The sequence below is a fragment of the Plodia interpunctella genome, chromosome 22 (genome assembly GCF_027563975.2).
Source record: "Plodia interpunctella isolate USDA-ARS_2022_Savannah chromosome 22, ilPloInte3.2, whole genome shotgun sequence".
In the NCBI taxonomy this organism is placed as follows: domain Eukaryota; kingdom Metazoa; phylum Arthropoda; class Insecta; order Lepidoptera; family Pyralidae; genus Plodia; species Plodia interpunctella.
Genome location: NC_071315.1, coordinates 3,959,489 through 3,980,390, shown reverse-complemented (window position 1 = coordinate 3,980,390; position 20,902 = coordinate 3,959,489). Strand labels below are relative to the sequence as shown.

General features: G+C 33.8%; 1 protein-coding gene and 1 long non-coding RNA gene across 8 annotated transcripts in view; both read right to left on the bottom strand.

The window, feature by feature from the left end:
* sona (sol narae) overlaps positions 1-20,902 on the bottom strand; it is a 127,626-nt gene that overhangs the window by 48,158 nt on the left and 58,566 nt on the right. The gene's annotated exons all lie outside the window — the stretch shown is intronic.
* On the bottom strand, positions 8,166-19,056 carry LOC128679638 (uncharacterized). The gene is made up of 3 exons (XR_008405767.2): positions 18,571-19,056; positions 13,829-13,939; positions 8,166-8,603 (listed from the first exon to the last, which is right to left on the bottom strand). It is a non-coding gene; the product is annotated as an uncharacterized LOC128679638 (long non-coding RNA).

Genomic DNA, 20,902 nt, shown 5'->3' with positions numbered 1-20,902 from the left:
GGAGAGGCTTTTGCCCAACAGTAAAACAATTTATATTTGTCGACTATGCTCTTAAATAAATCCTATATATATACATATATATATATATATATACATATATATATATATATACATATATATATATTAATATTATAAATGTGAAAGTTTGTGAGAATGTATATGAGTATGTATGTTTGTTACTCTTTCACGCGAAATGTTCTGGGCGGATTGTTATGAAATTAAGTATAAGTTGTAGAATATAACCTGGAATAACACATACGGTACTTTATCCCGAAATTCCCACAGCACACCAAAAATAAAATTAATGCCTGATCAAAATAGTACTACTTAGTTGAAACTAGTTAAGTATTACTTAACAAAACTTACTACTTTGTTATATACTTTTGTATTGTAGGACAACCTGTTAATGTAATAAAAATGTTCAGTTCACTTTTAGAAACGAACAATATAGCCTTATGTACAAATCAAATTTAACAAAAATACTACATGTGGAGCAGTTGGTCAATGTCAAAAATGCCTTTTCGCAGAAGGCTAGTAGGCCGTCCACGGCACGAAGTTCGTTACATGACTGCATAAAACCGGATTTTAATAAATGAAGTATTTTAATTCATTTCAAGTGCGAAAGAGTGAGCTTACTGACATACTTCAAGAAATTACACGGCAAAAGTTATAAGATACTAGCGAAAGTAGAAGAAATAATTACTTAGTTATGACGCAGATCCATTTTGTATAAGTACATTATTCAATTGCACATATTTCACTATTATTAATTTAGTCACCTGTGACGTCATTCGTATTTTTTTTTTTTTGCGAATTGCGATATTTTCGAAATGCCAGTAGTAGTAGCTTTTGAGAAATTACTATATAATATAAAATTTGACGTGAAAAAGTGCCTATGTGAAGGTCTATTTTCTGAATAAATGATTTGAATTTGATACAGTTTTCCTTTCGAAGATTATATGAATATATCTATATTTTGAGGACCTTTGTAGCCTATGGTCATCATCCCGGGTCCGATCCCCGGTCAGGTCAAGACGTAAATAATCTTTTTCAGATTAACCTAGGTCTTGGATATTTATCTACATGTTATAAAATATACGAGTAGCATCGTAGTGCACACATAACACAAGTGAAGTGCTTCTCCTATTTCCTAATAGGTCTCCTACTGGGTTTCGGGGAAATCGTTTACGAAATAAAAGTGGACTGTATGAAAGGCGAATAGCCGGTATATTCGATTGCAATTCCAAAGGAACGCGCCCGTCGCCTCAGAAAGGGTTTGGCCGAGTGCCGCCGCGGCGGCTGCCTGTCGCTAGGCGCTCCGCCCCGCGCCTCGCCCCTCTCACGTCGCTTGCGCAGCGACACAAGCCTCCAACTTACTTTGGCGCTAACTGAATCTGTGTGATTTGTCCATATATATATTTATTTGCACATAAGAAAACTTCTGTTAAACAATATTACATGAACATTTCTATGTTAACAACACGGAAAAAAAAATTACATACAAGAATGACATTTTTTCCTCCTCAGCGACTCCTCCCATGACTTAAACCATACGTGATGCAACGCCTACCATCGGAAGAGGGAAGTTACGTCACGCATTGCGTGAACTGTGCTCTGTTAGCGAGCTGGCAAAAATGCTGGCGGCTACCACGGGAAGGAAGCGATGACAGATGAGTGTGACCTTTTAATTATAAATGTGGTTATCTAGCTTTATAAAGCGTATCCGCTCGTGTGGGGTAAAACACAAAAACAAAAAAATAAGAAATATCTAATGGCCAATGAGCTCATTAATTTAATATTCCACCACCAACTTTCGATCCTGGAGATAATAAAAACAATTGAACAACAATATGATCGCGTCAGATCAAACCGCGCAAGAATTGATAGGTTAAATAACTTTTTTGTGCTTTAAATTAGATAATCACTAACCAATAAACCAGTTCAATGACTTACAAAGTTTCCAGTGATATCTAAACAAATAAATGACTAATTTGTCACCCGATGTCAAATTTTAAAGCCTGAGTCATGTGGGATCAAAAAAGGACGAGTTGGTACGCAAAAAACGAAGAACATAAATATATTTAGCCCTTCGCATACTAATTTTGCAAATCGCCAGGCATTTTTTCGAAAAGAAAAAAATGTTTAGACACTTATGTAAATTAGTTTTGTATATTCTGATCGGTCCTTTCCATTTCGTTGGAAACTGACGTCTTAGGGTGAGTTGCACCATCTTTGACGATGACTTTGACCTGCGCTTCGCTGACGTTTAGACAAAATGGCGTACTTTCCATTTTTCTGTGCATGTTAAAGTTAAGGTCAAAGTTGGGTGGTGCAACCCACCCTTTAAATGGCTACAAAGGTATCAATAATCAAAGTTCATTCACTGAATTAGCTTCTGTCATTGACCTCTAACAAGGTAACATTTTAAGACCCTTTCGCTTAATGCTTAACTTATTTTAAAATTAAACAGGGCATTTTTGATGTCACTGTATATTTAAAGCAAGCAAAATGGATATGAATACAATAAAACACAAAACTCTTTATCGGCCATAAAGAGAAACGTACAGTTTCAAACTTGAAAATTAAATTATATTTATTACCTACCAAAAAACTTTAGTTTCAACTTCTTCTTTATCTGTGTAAGTTTTTAAGTATCTTATACTTGAGAATAACAACGCGTATATAAATAAAAAAAATCCTATATTAGTGACGATCTAATAGATAAGTCAAATTTTCTGTTAAACAAAACAGAAATCGTTTTTTTAAGTTAGAGGTCAGTGATGTAGAAATGCTGAATTAAGCTGTTACGCCACGCCAAGGTGTTAAATTAAAAAAAGACACGATTGTCTATGGTCGGGCGACCGCAACGCCATCCTATTAATTCCTATTCAGAGACAACTCACCACAAACGACTCGTTAACTGTTTTTACGTGGCTCTATAATGTATAATGGTACAGTCGGCTGCACAAGTTATTATAATCTTTTTTTAACTAACTAACTGGCCTCAGTGTGTTGATTCGTTTTCAAAAACTGAGAGTCTTTAATCAACTCTAAAATTACAATTATCAACAACATTTCTGTCATGAAGAATTCTCCTTTTTTCCAAAGAATTCATTCATCACAAATAAATTAATTCTATTTAAGTGACACACTTTTAACTATGTATATATATATATATTATATCAAGTTTTGGATTGAAATTCAGTAACCGTGTTTTGGTTTTTTCTGTATAAAATGTCAATTAATACCATTTTCAGTATTTGAATAGTTACAAATAAGGCCATCCCGCTCAAACCTAAGTTGTACCGAGCGCACGTCTGCCCTTTACCCAGTGACACACATTGCGATTGGATGCAAAAAGTACATTTTGTACACGCGACACTTTTTGCCAAACAAAAACTAACCTTCATATTTAGATTTAGAACTCAAATTTTAATAACTCGATGTGGATTCACGTGCGTCACAGCAAAAATATTGCGGGCATAGAAGTCAAACTTTAGTATTGATTATATGATCGCATGTATGTATATCATAAAATAACAATAATAGAATACATTAACACTTTCAACTTCAAAGCACTAGTGAACGAAGATACGGGCATAATTAATAAATCTTATATTAATAATAATATAAAAGATGATGTTTTCAATTCATATTCAATGACACTTTGACTGGAAGAGATCCTTTCCGCCGTTGCTATGTCAAAGCATTTTGTATCTATTAATTTTCATTGTGCAATAAAATAATGTGATAGAACATTATCACAAAATCCCTCACATGATCCTGAAGTTTGTCCTATGAAATACTAAACAGAGTGTCCCTACTTCTCTCTCTTATCTGAGCGTTTAACCGGTTTCTTCCTCAGCCATTGAGAGTCAGAGCTCAGGGTCAGCTTTTCTACATTTTCCTACGGTCGGTCGATCCCTAGTTCTCAAATAATTCGAGTATATTTTTTCAACTTCTATAATCATGTATTTTGTTTGACAAAGTTTGTTTTAGACGTGACATTGGACTCGAATCAGACAATACGTGGATCGAATCCTAATTTACATGTGCTAATCGATTTGCGACTAATTTTCGATTCTGCTACACCGCAATTTCGCGCCTTTGTGTTTTTAATTGAATTGCCTATTACAAGGCTGCATGTGAGTTTCTGATATTGTTATTGGGAATGTTGTGGCCAAAATGTGACTATTCTGAAATATAAATTATAATCTATACTCAGTCTGCTGTCTGTTCCGATTTCACTGCCAAACCGCTAGACCGATTTTGATGAAAATTGGTATGTACCTACGTAGTTATGGAATAATAAATTCAAACATAAATTATAATGTTTTATTTTCAAAAACTCAAATAGGTTTGAGGTTTGTATGAAAATCACGTCTTTTCCGCTTTCGTAGAGAATTTCACGCAGGTGAAGCCGCGAGCAAAAGCTATAACGCAAATACGCTGTGGTCAGCAAATAACGCAAATATATAGTAATATTTTATTGTCAATAATCATAGTTAGTACCCATTATAATTATGTGCACTCTTCTCAGCAGTATCAATCAAATAATACATCAAAATATGTGTGTGCAGATTAGCAAAAGATCATGCAACGGTAACGCGTTAAATGATTGATTATCTACCCAATCCAGATAAAATCTAAAACATGTATTATTATTTAAAGCTTAAAAATCAAAAGAAAAACTTCACGTCACGCAGTGGTTTTTTATTTTAACACTATCTTATTCTGCCTTCGCCCTAATCTATAAGGTCGTGTTTATACAAAGCATTGATTGTCTATAATGCAAAGCAGTACAAACAGAAGAAAGTTATTGACAGCTTTGACAGCCGCGGCCGGAAATAGGAAGAGTTGCATTGTCTATGGGCGTTATCTAACGTCCGGAGTCTATGGTATCGGGGTCAGGGTTGAGCTGAACTGGATTTGTCAGTGGTTTCAAGTGGGTAGATGACATTTTAATGGACATTCGAGAACAATAAAACAAATAAACGTTACACCGGTTCCACAATCAACAGTTATCCTGGACCTCTGTGGCGCAGTAATAGGGGCGAAAATTAATTAAATTGAATAGTTATATATTAGCAATTGCTTAGCAGACTCACAGTGTCAAAGTATAAAAATTTGTTATTTATCAAAAGTTAAATTTTAAATCATTAATTTTCCTCATCAGCCTACTTTCCCGGTTGGTATAATGAGGCGGCTAATTTACAAATGAAATTCAAGATACGAATGTACCTATACAATATAACCCTTTCAAAGACATCATTAAGTTTTACCCACAAAAGTTTATGGACCTAAAAAGGTTAATGGCCAGGCCAATACAATATCGCACATACCAATATAGCCCGGACAAAACTGGACTTTTATCAAAACATCTTCCTTCGGTCACATTGAAAACCATTGGACTGTAACCTGGACAATTCCAAAAAACCCGAAAGTTTGCCCATCACTGTTTCGCGTCGTTCGAACACGTCGACCAACGCAACTTGAGCCTTGCAGTTTTCTTTTATTTTTCACTCACGTTTTAAGATGCGGTCGGGCACGGGTCGTTGTTTTCTGGAAAGGATAATCTGCACTGTCTGTCTGTGTTTAACACATGCTAATTCACAATGAGAAACAATAGTCTGCCTAATATTGGTCATTAACCAAGATTTTACGTGTAGTACGTGATTATCTTATTTTTATTTTGAAATGGTCACTTTGGAAAATTTAGCAGTTTCTGTTATGTCGAGTGGTTTTATTTTATTCACAAAAGAGCTTAGCTTCAGATTTGTATATGCAAAAGTAGAGATGTCTGTCCTCGAATTGTCTCTCTGCCTAGACATCATCGTAGCGGGACACATAATTGTAAATAGCTGACACTTTAACCAAGGGCGCAAAAGTAATTATTTGTGTAATTTGGCTTTAGATCATTTTGGGGAAAAGCTTGTAGTTCTCCTTGCTTTCCTATTTTCTCTATATTGTAAATATTCCACATATTATTGATTTTTTTTAGAACTAGTATTGATTTTTGAACCAACAATGATTGCGTAGCATTTATTCACTAATTGATTTATTAAATAATAATTTTAAACTGTGCAAATGTGTTCAACATTAAATAAATAAATCATGTTGTAATGGCTCAAATAATGATTCATATTTTTTGTAAACTTAAAAACATGTTTTGCTTCTGTTATTCGATTCAATCAATTACCTAACAAAATAACTACTTTTTGTGAGCCTTTTTATCGATCGATGACTATTGATAATATGTCCTTAGGATAAAGTAATGTCATCTTAATACATCAATAATTTTATTTTAAGCGTCAATTTACATATCAATCAAAATCAATTAAGTATACGATGTAAAATGATTTTGAATAATCAAAAGGTCCTGTCAATATAATTTTTTTATCTCATTTGTTTGCAAACAATGCAGTTTTATTTTGAGGCAAATAATTTTGGGTTTGGTTTGTTGTACCCTCATATTGTATTGAAATAAGAAATATTATGTATCAATATTTTTTTACTTTTTGTAATTCGTTATTGTTTGGGATGTTAGCAAAAAATAAAACTTTGTAATATAAAAGATTGCTGAGGTGAAATTTTCAAAAACTTAAATTACCTGGTATAATATTCTAAATTTCCTACATGCGCAATGCCTTACGGTACTATTTGTATGCAATTAACAAACAGCGTACTTGCCATTATAAAGATTGTGAGCATCTGTAAAGGTTATGTTAAGTCGATGGAGCCTTACCATGAATTTTCATCGCCGTCGTAGTATCGTCCATCCTTCCTATTGCAGGTTCTGTTATTTAGTACAACTTTTTGCGCATTTCCCAAGGGAACATTTATTTTTAATGAAACCCTTCGTCTTTTTCCGTACTTTAAACTACATGTGTGAAAAAAATCGTAAAGATTTTTTGAGAAGGTTAAGCGTGAAGGTAACAAACAAAATCCTACTTTCGCATTTATAATATTAGTTGGGATTGGGTTGGGATAGTAAGGATACTCTACGTAGATACTAGTATGTATTAGCGTAAGTTGTGAAACGAAAGTGAGTTTTATGGTTTCTAATTCCAGAATCTAAGATTTCATATTATCGGAAATATGCCTCGTAGGCGTGTCGTATGTACGCAAGATATTGGTTGCAATTCCTGAGTAGGGCTCCCGTTCTAATGCAATTTCTCCGCGACGACCAGTGTAATTGCAGGTATCCCGTCAAACTACACTGACGACTTTCATCTGATGCGCCGATATCCTCTAATATTCTAACTACTTATATATTCTATTTCCGAATCTAATAATGAGTTTCTATCGAGACTTATATGGCTTTAACACCGGTATTTCAATGGATATAATATGTTTATTTTATTCAAGTATGAGCAAATTTTCAGTTTTGCCCAAGATTAATTTATATGAAACATACATTATTAATATTGATTAGAAAAATTGTATTTACAAGAGGCCCGTCTTCGCTAGGGTAAAAATTTTATGAATTATGACATAAAACTTCCTCAGAAAAATCTATTTGTGAAAACCTCATGAAAATCCGTATCGCGAGCAGACAGACAAACTTGGTAGAGGACTTTGTTTTAGGACTTATAATATGTAAGGATATTGTTTTGTGAATAAGGTGAATCATCCATAACACTTATAAAACCTTCCAATACGATTGACTCATTAAACACAAAAATAAGCAGAAAATATTCCATGTTCATAGACATTAAACAACATAATAATTAATAACATATTCAGTATAGATAAAATCGCGCATATACACGATTCTTAATAAATTTATTATATTAGCTTATCTGTAAATAATACGAAAATAACACAGACATTGTCGGAAGTGGACATTACACTCGCGAGAATCACGACTCGATTCGTCACTCGATTTCCGATTACGATACAATCGGCACGTGTTCGCAAGGACGAGTAATTCGATTAATATATAATTGTTTCGAATGCCATTCATTTTTATGTCGATATAAATTAAAGTAACAGATGAAATGGTCACTAGGAAGTTTATTTTTATTGTTGGTTATTATAATGTATGAAATAAATTTATTGTACACGTGATCTTATTTTTATCATTACACGACTGCCCAAAAAATGTTTGTAACACCATAGCTCTTAAACGCCTTATCAGATAACGATGTGCGATGTGACTTTAGTTTACATTACCCTGGGTGTCATATTATGCTATATGACGTTATTGTAAAATCAATATTTATATGGATTGTATAGTTTTAAGATCTATCTATTTAACAAAACATTGCGATCGAAACCAAAACCGTGACAATTATTACACTTGCACTATGATTACACGACGTGAACAAAACAAATCATAATGCTGAATAAACATAATTGTTTGCCGATTACTAAAACGATCAAGTTGCGTTAATCGCGTTACGTTGCGTACGTTTCGACGCAAGAATTGGAAAATGATTTTTTTTGTCGTGACTATAAAGTGTGCAATATTGTCGTAAAAATTATTTGTTTCGGAACTTCACAGTGGGTTACAGACGTCACACTCACTTTATAAATGTTTAACTTACCACTGAAATATTATTCTCGTCTCGTGATATTTTAATAATTGGAGTCAAATTTACCTGAAAAAATAAATTAACAAGGCATAGGATAAAATTGTTATTATTATCTTAAATATGCGTGACAATGGTCTGACAACTAGGGATGCCGACAACCGTGCGAAGTGAAGACGAAAATGTAGGAAAGAGGGCCCTGGGGTCCGACACTCAACTGCAAAACCAAAATGGAAAGACTCTTCCATAAAACTGTAAGGCTGAGTCTGAGTTCACATGCTTGTTATAGTACAAGACCATATACAGCGAATACGTAGTACAGTCAACGGTACATCAGGCTATGCTAATTCATCGCTATTACCGCTGCTTAGAGATCCATGCAGTGTAACTCGAAATGCGGTTAACTGTACATTGCTGCATTGTCTTATGTCAAAATTAAACTCTCATTAAAGCTCATCAATATTACACATTGAGGTTTGGTGAGTATGAAACGTAGTATTGTGTGAACACACAAACCTTCGAGCGATCTTGGCATAGATTAGAAACTAATTTTAACTACTTCACGTGATATTCTGCAATTTTAGAACTATGAATTATTCATTCGATCAATTAAGTGTCGAATTAGAATATAGAATTTGGAATGATGTTTGTATTCCAATTTGGTGTTAAACTGTCCCATTTTGCGAGTTTGCTTTACAATAATTTAACAACTACCTAAATGTAAATAATTACTTACATATATACATATGAATGACTCGCGGTCCGATGTGGCTTCGTTCGGGTAAAATTACATGTTCTATATGCAAATATCCGTACTCAAATTTTGACTGATTAATTTCAGAGTTTTGAAAAAAAATACAAGACAAAAGTATTGCGCAAGCGCTCCCCCTGTCGATATTTCCCGACTCCTACAAGTTAGGCAAGGGTAAATAGGCATTCTATGAGTCTGTCTATGAGCTTGCGTACCCTAGACCTCATTTTTGCTTCCAATCAGGCTAAATTGAGGTCAAACGCGCGCAAATTATTCATTTTACTTATAATATCCGACCATTCTGTTATTGTCTATCAAACAAGAACTGTCTTCGCATAAAACTGAATAAGTACTATAGGTACTTAAAAACAAAGAAGTAGTTTGCACCAAGCACCAATAAATAAAGATAAAAGCAAAAAGATTTATGGTGACACAATTGTTAAGACGGCGACGTTGTGTTTGTGGTCAGCAAGTTTTTCATTTTATTTAGTGAAATAATAAAATAATGTTCATGTTAAAATTTGAAATATTTTCAGGTTAGTACAAAATCAGTCAGAAGGTTTCTTTCTTCTTCATAGTCGTATTCCTCTTGGCTGAGGGTCGTGGTCATTACGTGGAATTAAATACACATAACAACTTTCTTGACATTAGTAATGGAGTGGTTTGCCATTGCCTTCTCCATTTCACACACCAGTTAATAATCAACCAATGTGCAGGTTTCCTCACGATGTTTTTCCTTCACCAGAAGCAAGTGGTGGCCGATGAAAACGTATAGTAATACATGAGTCAGATTGGTATACAAACTCATGTGGCACAAGTAGGATTCGAACCTGGGACCTTTTGATCCATAGGCGGGCGTCTTAATCATTACGCTACCACCGCTTCTACCAGGTTTGTTTCAGGTTAATATAAAATCAATTAAAAACGTTTTACTAGGTATTCGCTAGTAAGTTGATTAAAATGTGATAGTGTTCAGGTTGACCTAGCCTAACATCTATCACAGCTAAAAATAAGTTATGTAACAAAGTAAAAAGTGCACCTATTATTGAAACGTAATAAGTTTAATTAGTAGTGTAGCAACTTTCAAACGACCTACTATTGGACAATAGCGACCTAATATTCAACACGCGATACAGGAGTTTGACATTTCTTTAGGCCATTGGAAAGACTTTGTTCAGATTTTTAATCTAATAACCAAAGTCACTTCCTGGCCGCTGTCTGTCCCTTTATGCTTTAAACTTTAAAACTACGCAATGGATATTGATGAGCGTTTTTTAATGAACAATGTGATTCTTGAGGAAGGTTTGAGTGTACTATAATTGATTTGTGTGATTGGGTTAGGTGTATCATTGATTTTAGCCGAGCGAAGCCGGGGTGGGCTAGTTTGAATTAAAAATATATGGGTACCGAAGTAAAATTGAAGCGAAAAACTCTATTAGTATTAAAATGCAGGCTTACATGGTCTGTGTAAAAGAAATCATAATTTTGAAAATTTTAAAATTTTGCATTTTCATATAGTGGACCAAAATCCAACATTTGCAAACTATTCTTACAAAAATTAAACACAACTTGTAATAGTAAACAAAATTGGTATTTTAGATTAGTGCCACTGAAATATGTTTGGAAACTCCAGCGCAACCTTCACAACAATAAGTACAACTAGTTTGTCACAGATTCAATTTTTTCTGTCAATTTTATTGGCCGTTTGACTTGCGCTGACCGTTGAGTGCGTTGCACAAAATTTCGTTACGCCTCGCGACTGATATACAAAATAACAGAGAACAGAAATAACCTCGTATACAAGTTTTTATATATCTTGCAATGTCTCGGGTAGAATCATGCAGCTCAATTTCTGGCAAAGCAGATAACTTCAACCGACTGAGCAGAAATTTTGTACACACGTTTAGTTTGGATGACAATGCATTGTTATGATAAGCTTGACCTGATAGTGCATCCGGGAACGGCTCCTTACGTGGGAGCTCCTCAACGGTTTACATCACGGACATGTTTTTTTTTGTCAGGCGTTAAATGACACAATATCTCTCCGACGACAGTAAAAGCTTGTGGCAAAAATGTCATTTTTGTAAAAAACTTGCTTGGCCGCCATTTTTTTTCAAGCTTCCCTTTTGGAGGGTTAGTTTTGAAAATATATGTACTTTTTACTTACTGAAAGAGCATAACTAATTAAACACATTCAAATACTTCTGTGTAGTACAAATGCACTTCTGTGTAGCAGATATTTCTACGTCATTATCAGAACATCGCTTCTTTTAATATCGTTAATAATTCATTGTATAAATGTAAAAGAAGCGCCACATCTAGTTGTCCTATATTTGTATTCACCACCAGTCTGTTGCATCGGTTTTTATTACTAATTCTATTATGTTATTACCTTAAGTAATTATTCTTTGTTGCGTTTTTGTAAAGCAAAATGTAACACAACACGAGCTAATAGAGCCTTTGGCGCTATTATCTAATAAAAAATTTCTATGGTATTTTTTGCTGAAAACCTAATCTGAAAGTGGAGTATTCAATTATTAAAAGCAGTAAGTGGTATAATTAAATAGATTTGCTTTAAAATCTAATAAAATAAATACGATGTCGTTTGACGTTACAACCATTATTTACTATGTACTTTAGGGCTTGTTTAACCACTTTCTGATAAAATGTCATATTGCAATCTGACAGATAAACTAACTACTAGATAAGTCTGCTTCAAGCTCCAGCCTATCCAATACCTTGTGAAACACAATTTTGACACTATTAGATCGATATATGACATATACACTATCAGATACATAATCAACAAACGGTAAAACACGTGCCGGTAAATAATAATAAAAGCTTTTACAAATTGTCAGTTAGATTATTCCGACATAGATAAGTTATGTAAACAGACGAGTAAATTACGCTCTATACTCTTATTACGCAATACCACAATAGTTTAACTAGTTCTATACACTTGCTTCGATTGATTTTATATTCATGCTTGCTTGTTTTTAGGAAACACAAAATATAATAGAATGATGCTTTATTTGAATGACTCAAATACAACATCTTTAATTATTTATTTATTTGAATGAAAGATCATCGGCTAAACGGATTAATGTAATAACAAAAATCTTCATCACTATAAAACAAAGTGGCTTCCCGCTGTCTATGCCTATGTATGCTTAGATCTTTAAGACTACGCAACGGATTTTGATGCGGCTTGTTTTAATATATAGTGTGTTTCCTGCGGAAGGTTTATGTGTATAATTTACTATGATTTTCGAGTGAAGCCGGGACAAGCTGCTAGTCATAAATATACCAATTAGATATCAAAAAGCTTTACACAATTACACAATTATTTCATGCATTTCTGGTAAATTAGATTACGTGCTGTTATTTTTAACAATGATACATATGACCAGATTTTATTTCATTCAAAAGTTAAGCTTTTGTTAATATCCAACAACGCATAATACTTCTGAACTTCAACAACAATATGCGTAAAAATCCTTACAAAATGCCTGTACACGTCAAACATTCGCTCCTACAATAGGCTAGTTTATAAATTCACAAGTTCTAAATAAAAAATCAAAACAAATTTGATGACTATTCGAAGGCTCTTATATCATTAGGAACACCGGAAATAAAACATACTGTGATAATGACAATACTTTCAAAAATATGAAAAGATACAAAAATAAAATCACACATTTTAGGTCTCGTCCAGACGCTCCATACTAAATGACACGAACATGTGACGTCACAACGTGCGAAAATGTTTGCGAAGAACTATATGTTTATTCGACAGCTACATTAAATATTACGTTTATGTTGATGACTTCTTAATAAAAGTTGTTACAAAATTTTTGTTTTTTGTGATGGTCGAGTTTGTCTCTATAATTTCATACTTTTTGAAAATGGACTTTCCAACCAAGTTTAAATCTTCGTACAATGATCCAGCTGCATTGTTACAGTCTATTATCATAATGATCCGAAATATATCTTTTTTATCTAGATTATACATAGGTATTTTTTACAATTCTCAGACCTTGGCAACTACCCTATTTAGCTTCATCCAAATCTAGTCAATAATTGTTCGACTGTTTTGACTCCCGATATTTCTGAACTATGAAATCTTTGAAACACTTTTTTTTTATTTAAAAATAGACACACATCACCGAACTGCGGAAACCTCGCAAGATTTATCTGTGTTCGGTAAGTCGCTAATCCTTACATATTATAAAACAATGTCCTCTGTCGCGTCTGTCTGTTCGCGATAAACTCAAAAACTACTGCACGGATTTTCATGCGATTTTCACCAATAGGTAGTGTGGTGCCTCAGGAAGGTTTAGGTGTATAATTTATTATGTTTGTCCCCGAGCGAAACCGGGACGGGCGGCTAGTACACAAACAAGTTATTATAATTAAATGTGTTATGCTTCGCGCGTACGATAATAAAGTTGCACTCTTACTTAAAATGAATTAATACAAACAGATAATCTTAAAACGAAGGTTCAATCTAATGTACTTCTAATATTTTAACCATACTTACACGTTACTGCATTGACCCGAAGTTTACGAAACTCATGAATATTTCCATCAAGTTAAGTATATTAGTGTTGACATTGTAACATGTCTATAGTAATGAAGACTTCGTGTCAGTCTGTAAAACGAAAAATAGTTACAGACAGATGAAAAATTATATTTTTCAGATTGACCCGGTCTTGGATGTTTATCTATAATGTAATTGTATGCAATATAATATTGTTTAGTTAGTATGCCATAACACAAGTCTCGAAGTTACTTATTAGGTCTGACTGAATCTGTGTGATTTGTCTAATTTATTTAGAAATTTTAAATTCAATCCGATTGAATATTCTGGTGCCCTAATATTATTTGTATTAGGGCACCAAAATATTCAATAAGATCTTTGAATTTTCAAAGCTTTATTTACAATTTATGATGGAATACTTACACCACTTATTGTAGTCATTATTTTACTTAAAAACATAATTTAATTTAAAATATGCTTTCATATTATAACCTGAAGTATGTTCGTCTCTTTCTAGGAACAAAACTTTAGGGTAAAGTATTCTTCATTAATAACGGGATAAGTGTGCTAACGATTAAGAGAAATTTCAATACGCCTAAAGGCGACGTCAATTAGTGATTACAGAATTACAAGAATATTTTATATGGGGCGACCAGAATTGCTACCTTTAAAAAAACATTTGAAATGTCACTTTCCTGTCAAATTGGTTCAACAGCAGCGACGTCTTTAATGGGCCAGATAAGTTTGCTCATCTGTACCTAAGTTAATTCAATCATATAGCTATACGAAAACGAATTTAATTACTTGCGTCATAGTTTACGTCAACAAGTATATTACAAGTAAAGTAACAACGCCACTGTCTGCATAAACAAATACCTACAGTTGATGCATATCAAGCGGTCCCTGGGCTCCGACGCTCAATGGCTGAAGTAATCATAAACACGCTAAGATGAGAGAGAAATAACCTGCATATCTGCAAATATAGCCAGCCAATGGTTTACATGCAAAGATCTTTTTTGGTCACGCATCCCGTGGGAAAGTTGCTTAACCGTCATTATTAAGTGTACAAACCACTACGGTACCAAGTTATTTTCATTGGAAAGAACGCTTATTTTTGCCTAATAAAAAAAACAATTACTGTTACTTAAGCAACCTAATCATTTTCTTAAATTGAGTCCCAAGTTTACATAATCCTCTAATATTGAGTTAAAGTACAATGACCCGAAATAAAGTCGATTAGTAAGTGCTTTAGTAAATTAATCTAGTGTCGTCTTTAGAGAAGTTAACCAACTTTAACTAACAAATCATCCACATACGCAAGGAATTCTTGTGACATAATGACTGAATTCGCTTTAGCACTTAAACTGGAAGCTAATTAGTATTTACTTAGACAGCCCGACCTTAACTTACTGAGCCCATAGTGATGCAGATCATGCTAAGTTACACGCTTGAATATGCATGTCTTTTCGCAATCCACTAGGTTAAGTCAATGTCTACACTTATACATAAACTAGCTGCGCCCCGGGGCTTCGCTCCCGTGGGAATTTCGAGATAAAAAGCATTTCATAACAATCGGTCCAGTAGGTTTTGCGTGAAACAGTAACAAACATACACACATACATCCTCACAAACTTTCTCATTTATAATATTAGTAGGATTACTAAGCTTTAAAAATTGACTTATTTCATAGATATGCATATAGATATGCATATGATGCATATAGAATTTATTTACATAAAAAATTGGTAAGTAAGCGTTTACTATTTGTTTAGCCATAAAAATAATTAAGAACTTAGCAGTTAATATCCTAATTATAAATGTTAATATTTTAAATACGAAATTAAATTTATTTCTTTATTTATTTACTTCACCCAATAGTAAATAAGAGGCATAATGACATTCGTAATCGTGTGATTACCTCTCATATACAATCGAGTGCATTCATATGCTGGAAAAATGACCGAGGTGTATACAAATTAATGTACGTGACTGTACTGAGTGATATCCCGGTAACAATACATAACTACGTGTACCAAATTTCATTGAATTCCTTTAGTACAATTTTCGTGATTGAGTAATATTCATAATCTATTCGCTTGATTACGTTTCTCAGAGCGTTACGACCGCTGCGGCCGCGCGGCGTAATTGCCAAAATCAATCATTCATAAAATTAACATTACCACAGTAACAGATTAATTATTTTAAAGTCAGATAGAAAGCCTAATTCTTGCCTTTGTTCAATTCAATTGAAAAATTGTAATTACAGCGCGGCCGCAGCCTTCGAAACGCTCTGAAGCGATTGGTTTCTTTCTTAGTCACAAAGCGGCGATGCCTTGGATCCGCTTAGGAAGCGAAGGATTAGCAATTAGAATAAGCAAAATAGAGTTGAACTTTATCAATCTGACCACAATCAAAGGGTAACTATGAGTCGCCATTCATAAAAAGCAATAAATCGTAAACATTATAAATTTGTGTCTACAGCTATCGTTGTCCCGCACACCTGTGAATGATTTACGATGTCACTACGATGTCGTCGAGAAATCGTTTATTTATGGCAAGTTTTATTAATGGCCGCGTTCAATTAATCTAAAGTTAACTTAAAGGCCAATCATCTTAAAATTAAAATGGCGGAGCGACGACTACTAAATAGCATGTAGCTTTTCGAGAAATCCCAATTCCAACTAACATTTTAGACTAAGTTTATTTGTTTGTCTATTACCTTTTCACGCTTTATATATAAAACGGAATACCTCAAAACAGTACAATTATACCTTACCAAATAAAAAGCTTATTAATATTTTTTATTGCAAACTTTACTTGAAATTGTTTCAGGTAAGTATATTATTAATTGAAAACCTATTTATTTACTTATATTTTAATTTGAACTTTTCCTTCTTTAACTTCGTAAGTATTCGGTTAAAATATAACCGTTAAAACGGTCATCAAAACAACTACACGTCGATCATTTCTATTTGCATTACGAAAACGAGATGAGTCAAAAGATCATTTATTGCACAGTTAAAGTATTTTGACCTTATGCCTTTCTAACCGAATGGTTTAAGGGATAATCAATCACAATAAAACATGAGTTAAGCCATCGGTTAAGCCTAGTTTACACGAGGCAACACGCCGTGTGCTTAGTATAATTCGTTTCTACATTGCTTCAGGTGCTTTTCTCAGTTAAAAATTTGTATTATTACAATTTATTTGTGTATATCGAGATTGTGTATTTGTGTATATTGCTAATACTACTACTGGTGATATTTTATTCTAGTCGCCCAAGGCATTTTATTTTATTAATATTAGACTTTTTACGACTACCTACCGCCATCTATTGGCAAGTAGTCGCATACACACCCTACTACACACCTACCTACTACGGATACGCACGAGTAGGATTCAAACCTCAAGGTTTGAATCCTACTCGTGCCACATGAGTTTGTATACCAATCTGACTCATGTATATCAGTTTTCATCGACCACCACTTGCTTCCTGTGAAGGAAAATACCGTGAGAAAACCTGCACAGCAAATTGGTGGACAATTTAGTTCACTGGTGTATATGATATACTAAATGATATGTGCTAATTTAGCTTAAAAAGTAATATACACTATTCTGGAAAAATCTGACAATTCTCTGTTTAGTTTTACGCAGCTATTGACTTGAACATCTACTGCCCTCGTGTGAACTGGGCATAAGCCATTAAAATGCAAGTGGGTCAACGTTATGACATTGTGCATAATATGATCAAAGGTCGCTGAACTTTGACTGATATATTAGGCTATTTGCAATGATCTGTCATAAATAAAATTTGTTTCATACTTTTTTTATGTACAAAATGCTGTTAAAATTAATTAAAACTGACTGTAATTATTTTGAATTATTATAAAATGAAACAACAAAATATAAAGAATAATCAAAATATATGTTACAAGAACGTAAAGTACGAAATCAAGAACCCATACTTAATTTAGGATTGCGTAATTGATAAGACTCTATCTTGAAATCAATTTTGAACATTGATCATTTCCTTCTGATACGAGAAATTGAGGTTATAAAACCTTTTTGGTTTTTCTAACCAAAATTTCCGCTTATGAACAAAAATTATTTCTGTCAATTTAAATTAGAATAAAAAATATAACGTAAAAATGTATGTAAGAAATAGATTTGATTAACCTCTGCCTAACTACTTCCGTTGAAGAAAAATATCTACATTACCCTCTTAATTCAATACGAACTAGGCACGTGAAATGGAAAATTTCATTAGAAAACCGCAAACCGTATATTTCATACTCTAATTAATGCGAAATACGTGGAGATAAAATGATGAATACACATTTTGTGACACTTAAATGCAGCTGATGACAAATAAATAAATATATTAGGACAAATCACACAGATTAAGCTAGCCCCAAAGTAAGCTCGAGACTTGTGTTATGGGATACTAACTCAACGATACTATATTTTATAACAAATACATTACCTAGCTAAACATCCAAGACCCGGGCCAATCAGAAAAAGATCATTTTCCATCATGACCCGACCGGGGATTGAACCCGGGACCTCTCGGTTCAGAGGCAAGCACTTTACCACATCTAATATTTGAAAGAAAAATAATAACTTTGTTCCAGAAAATTATAGAAAATAAAAATAAGTGAAGCTTTTGCATTTTATCATTATCATTGCAAGATAAATTAAAATTTGAAAAAATAATTCTGTCTAAATTAAAATTAAGAAGGTACTTTTAAGAGGCGCTCCTGCACTGGCTGGTAAGATTTTGTTTTTGTTTTTATTTAACTTCACGGAAATCACCAGCGGCCTGCCTGTGATATATTGCCTACTGCAAATTAATACCACCACTTACTAAGGCCGTTTGTCCACTGCGCCGCCGGATCCGTCATCCGAGTAAAAAACCGGACCGGACATGGGCTATATATTTTTACTATGAACGTTTGTGAAAACAGTCCGGGAGCTCATCCGAAGTGATGCCGGGTTGTGTGGATAAACGATCGTACATTATGTATAGTAGCGTGTGACCCCGTTCTAGAACAGACCCACTTCTTCCTATCGATGATGTTGCATGAAACGACTAAATGATACCTTTCCTAGGCAGCTGACAGGTAACAATAGCATGCTCAAGGAGGGTTGACGTCTAGCGGTCGGTTGTATATTCACAGCCGAGTCTTCAAATTTTAAGATTCTATACACCGACACCGAGCTTCATGACATTAAAGCCCCCGAAAAAAAAAGAAAACATGCACGTCTATCCCACTAGTCCCATTCAGGATCTTATAACCGGATGAGAGAAAGAGTAAATGTATATATAATATAGCCTACTTGGATCCGATTTTTTATCGGATGACGGAACCAGCACAGCACGACACAGTGGACAAACAGCCTATCTCAAACTCATAAATAAATTACTCCTTTTTATTTAGTTATATATATTTGTATGAATTCTATTAACCGGTCAACGACCGTTTCGGTAAGTTTTACGTTCTGACGTCATTGTTTTTATCGGTATTGAATAAGGTAAAAAGTTAACGCTTCATACAATTGAAATAATGAATAATGAAAAACTGCTAATGGAATTATAAATTGTATATAATTAGGTTGTTTTTGTCATCGGTTTATTTGTCAGTTTTGTTTGAAATATTTTAGACGTATATGTTTAACATATTACCCGCTAATAATCGAACTTAAAAACTTTTGCTCAAAAAAACAACATGTTCAAAACCGTTAAAATGGCAATACTTCAAAATATTTAGTGTTGCAATTTCAACATCAAATTTTAAGATATCTAGGACGAAAATAACTAAAGATCATATTATCTAATGATTTAAAAGAACTAAATAATATGATTGTTATTTATTTTCGTCCTACACATCCAAAAATTTTATATTGATGACGATAAACAATTTTCCATAGAATTAGTAGGTATTCCGTACTTAAAGACAAAGATTATTTATTTGCAAAAACATGAGTTTACATTGTTTACAATGTTGTGTTAAAAGAAGAACTTAATCCTAATGTTTCACCGTCCACGTATGCAAATTTAAATAAAGAGCATGCTATCATTCCACAAAACAAAATCGAACAAATAAAGTAACTAAATTAAACTTACTAAATCCATTCTATTTTCTTAAAGGCCTCAAGGTTTTTTTTCTTTTATAGCCTTGATGCCAGGAAGAAAATAGTTTATTGTTTTCTTAAAAAGTAAACTGACAAATATTGGAAACTAAATATGCCTATTTACCGTGTGGTTTTTTTACATGGCAGGAAAAGCGCGTGAATAATGAACTGTAGTAGTATGAGTAGGATTCGAACCTGGAACCTTTCGACCGCAGATGGTCTTAACCACTGAGCCACCACCACTTCAAATACACCGGATGCACTATAAGAACATGACAAAAAAGCCTTCACAGATAATCTAAGGCTAGATAGAATCACAATGCTGGACGTCCGCGCGTCCTTCAACGCGTCACTTTCGTCTGTATTGTATGCTAATGTTCTGTACTGTACACACTGCGTGCACGAATGTAACGGTTTTCAATCTAAGGCTCTGCTTGTAACTTCATTTACGTACTAACTAGATGTTGCTGGCGGCTTCGCCCGCGTAAATTTTCTTCGGGAACAGTTATTTTCCGGGATTAAAGGTACCCTATGTCCGTACATATTTTCATACTTCAAACTATAAGTATGCAAAATTTCAAGAAGATTGGTTGAGCGTGAAAAGCTTATACCAAATTCAAACAGATACAGTCAACAGCACATCAACCTACCCAAAATTCACTGCAAACTCGCCGTTATTACCGCGCCATAGAGGTTCATGCAGGGAACTTGATGTGCTGTCTACTGTACAAATTTAAGCGGGGCACAGCAAAACCTTCTTATCTGTTATCGATACTAATATTATAAATGCGAATGTATGTCTGTCCCGCTATCACACGGCTAAACCACTGGACCGATTTTGATGAGATTTAGCATGCATGTAGTTGAAGACCACCTTTCCAACTTTTTCAAAAATCTACCCTCAAATGACTGAAAGGGGAGGTGAAAGTTTAAGTTCTTATT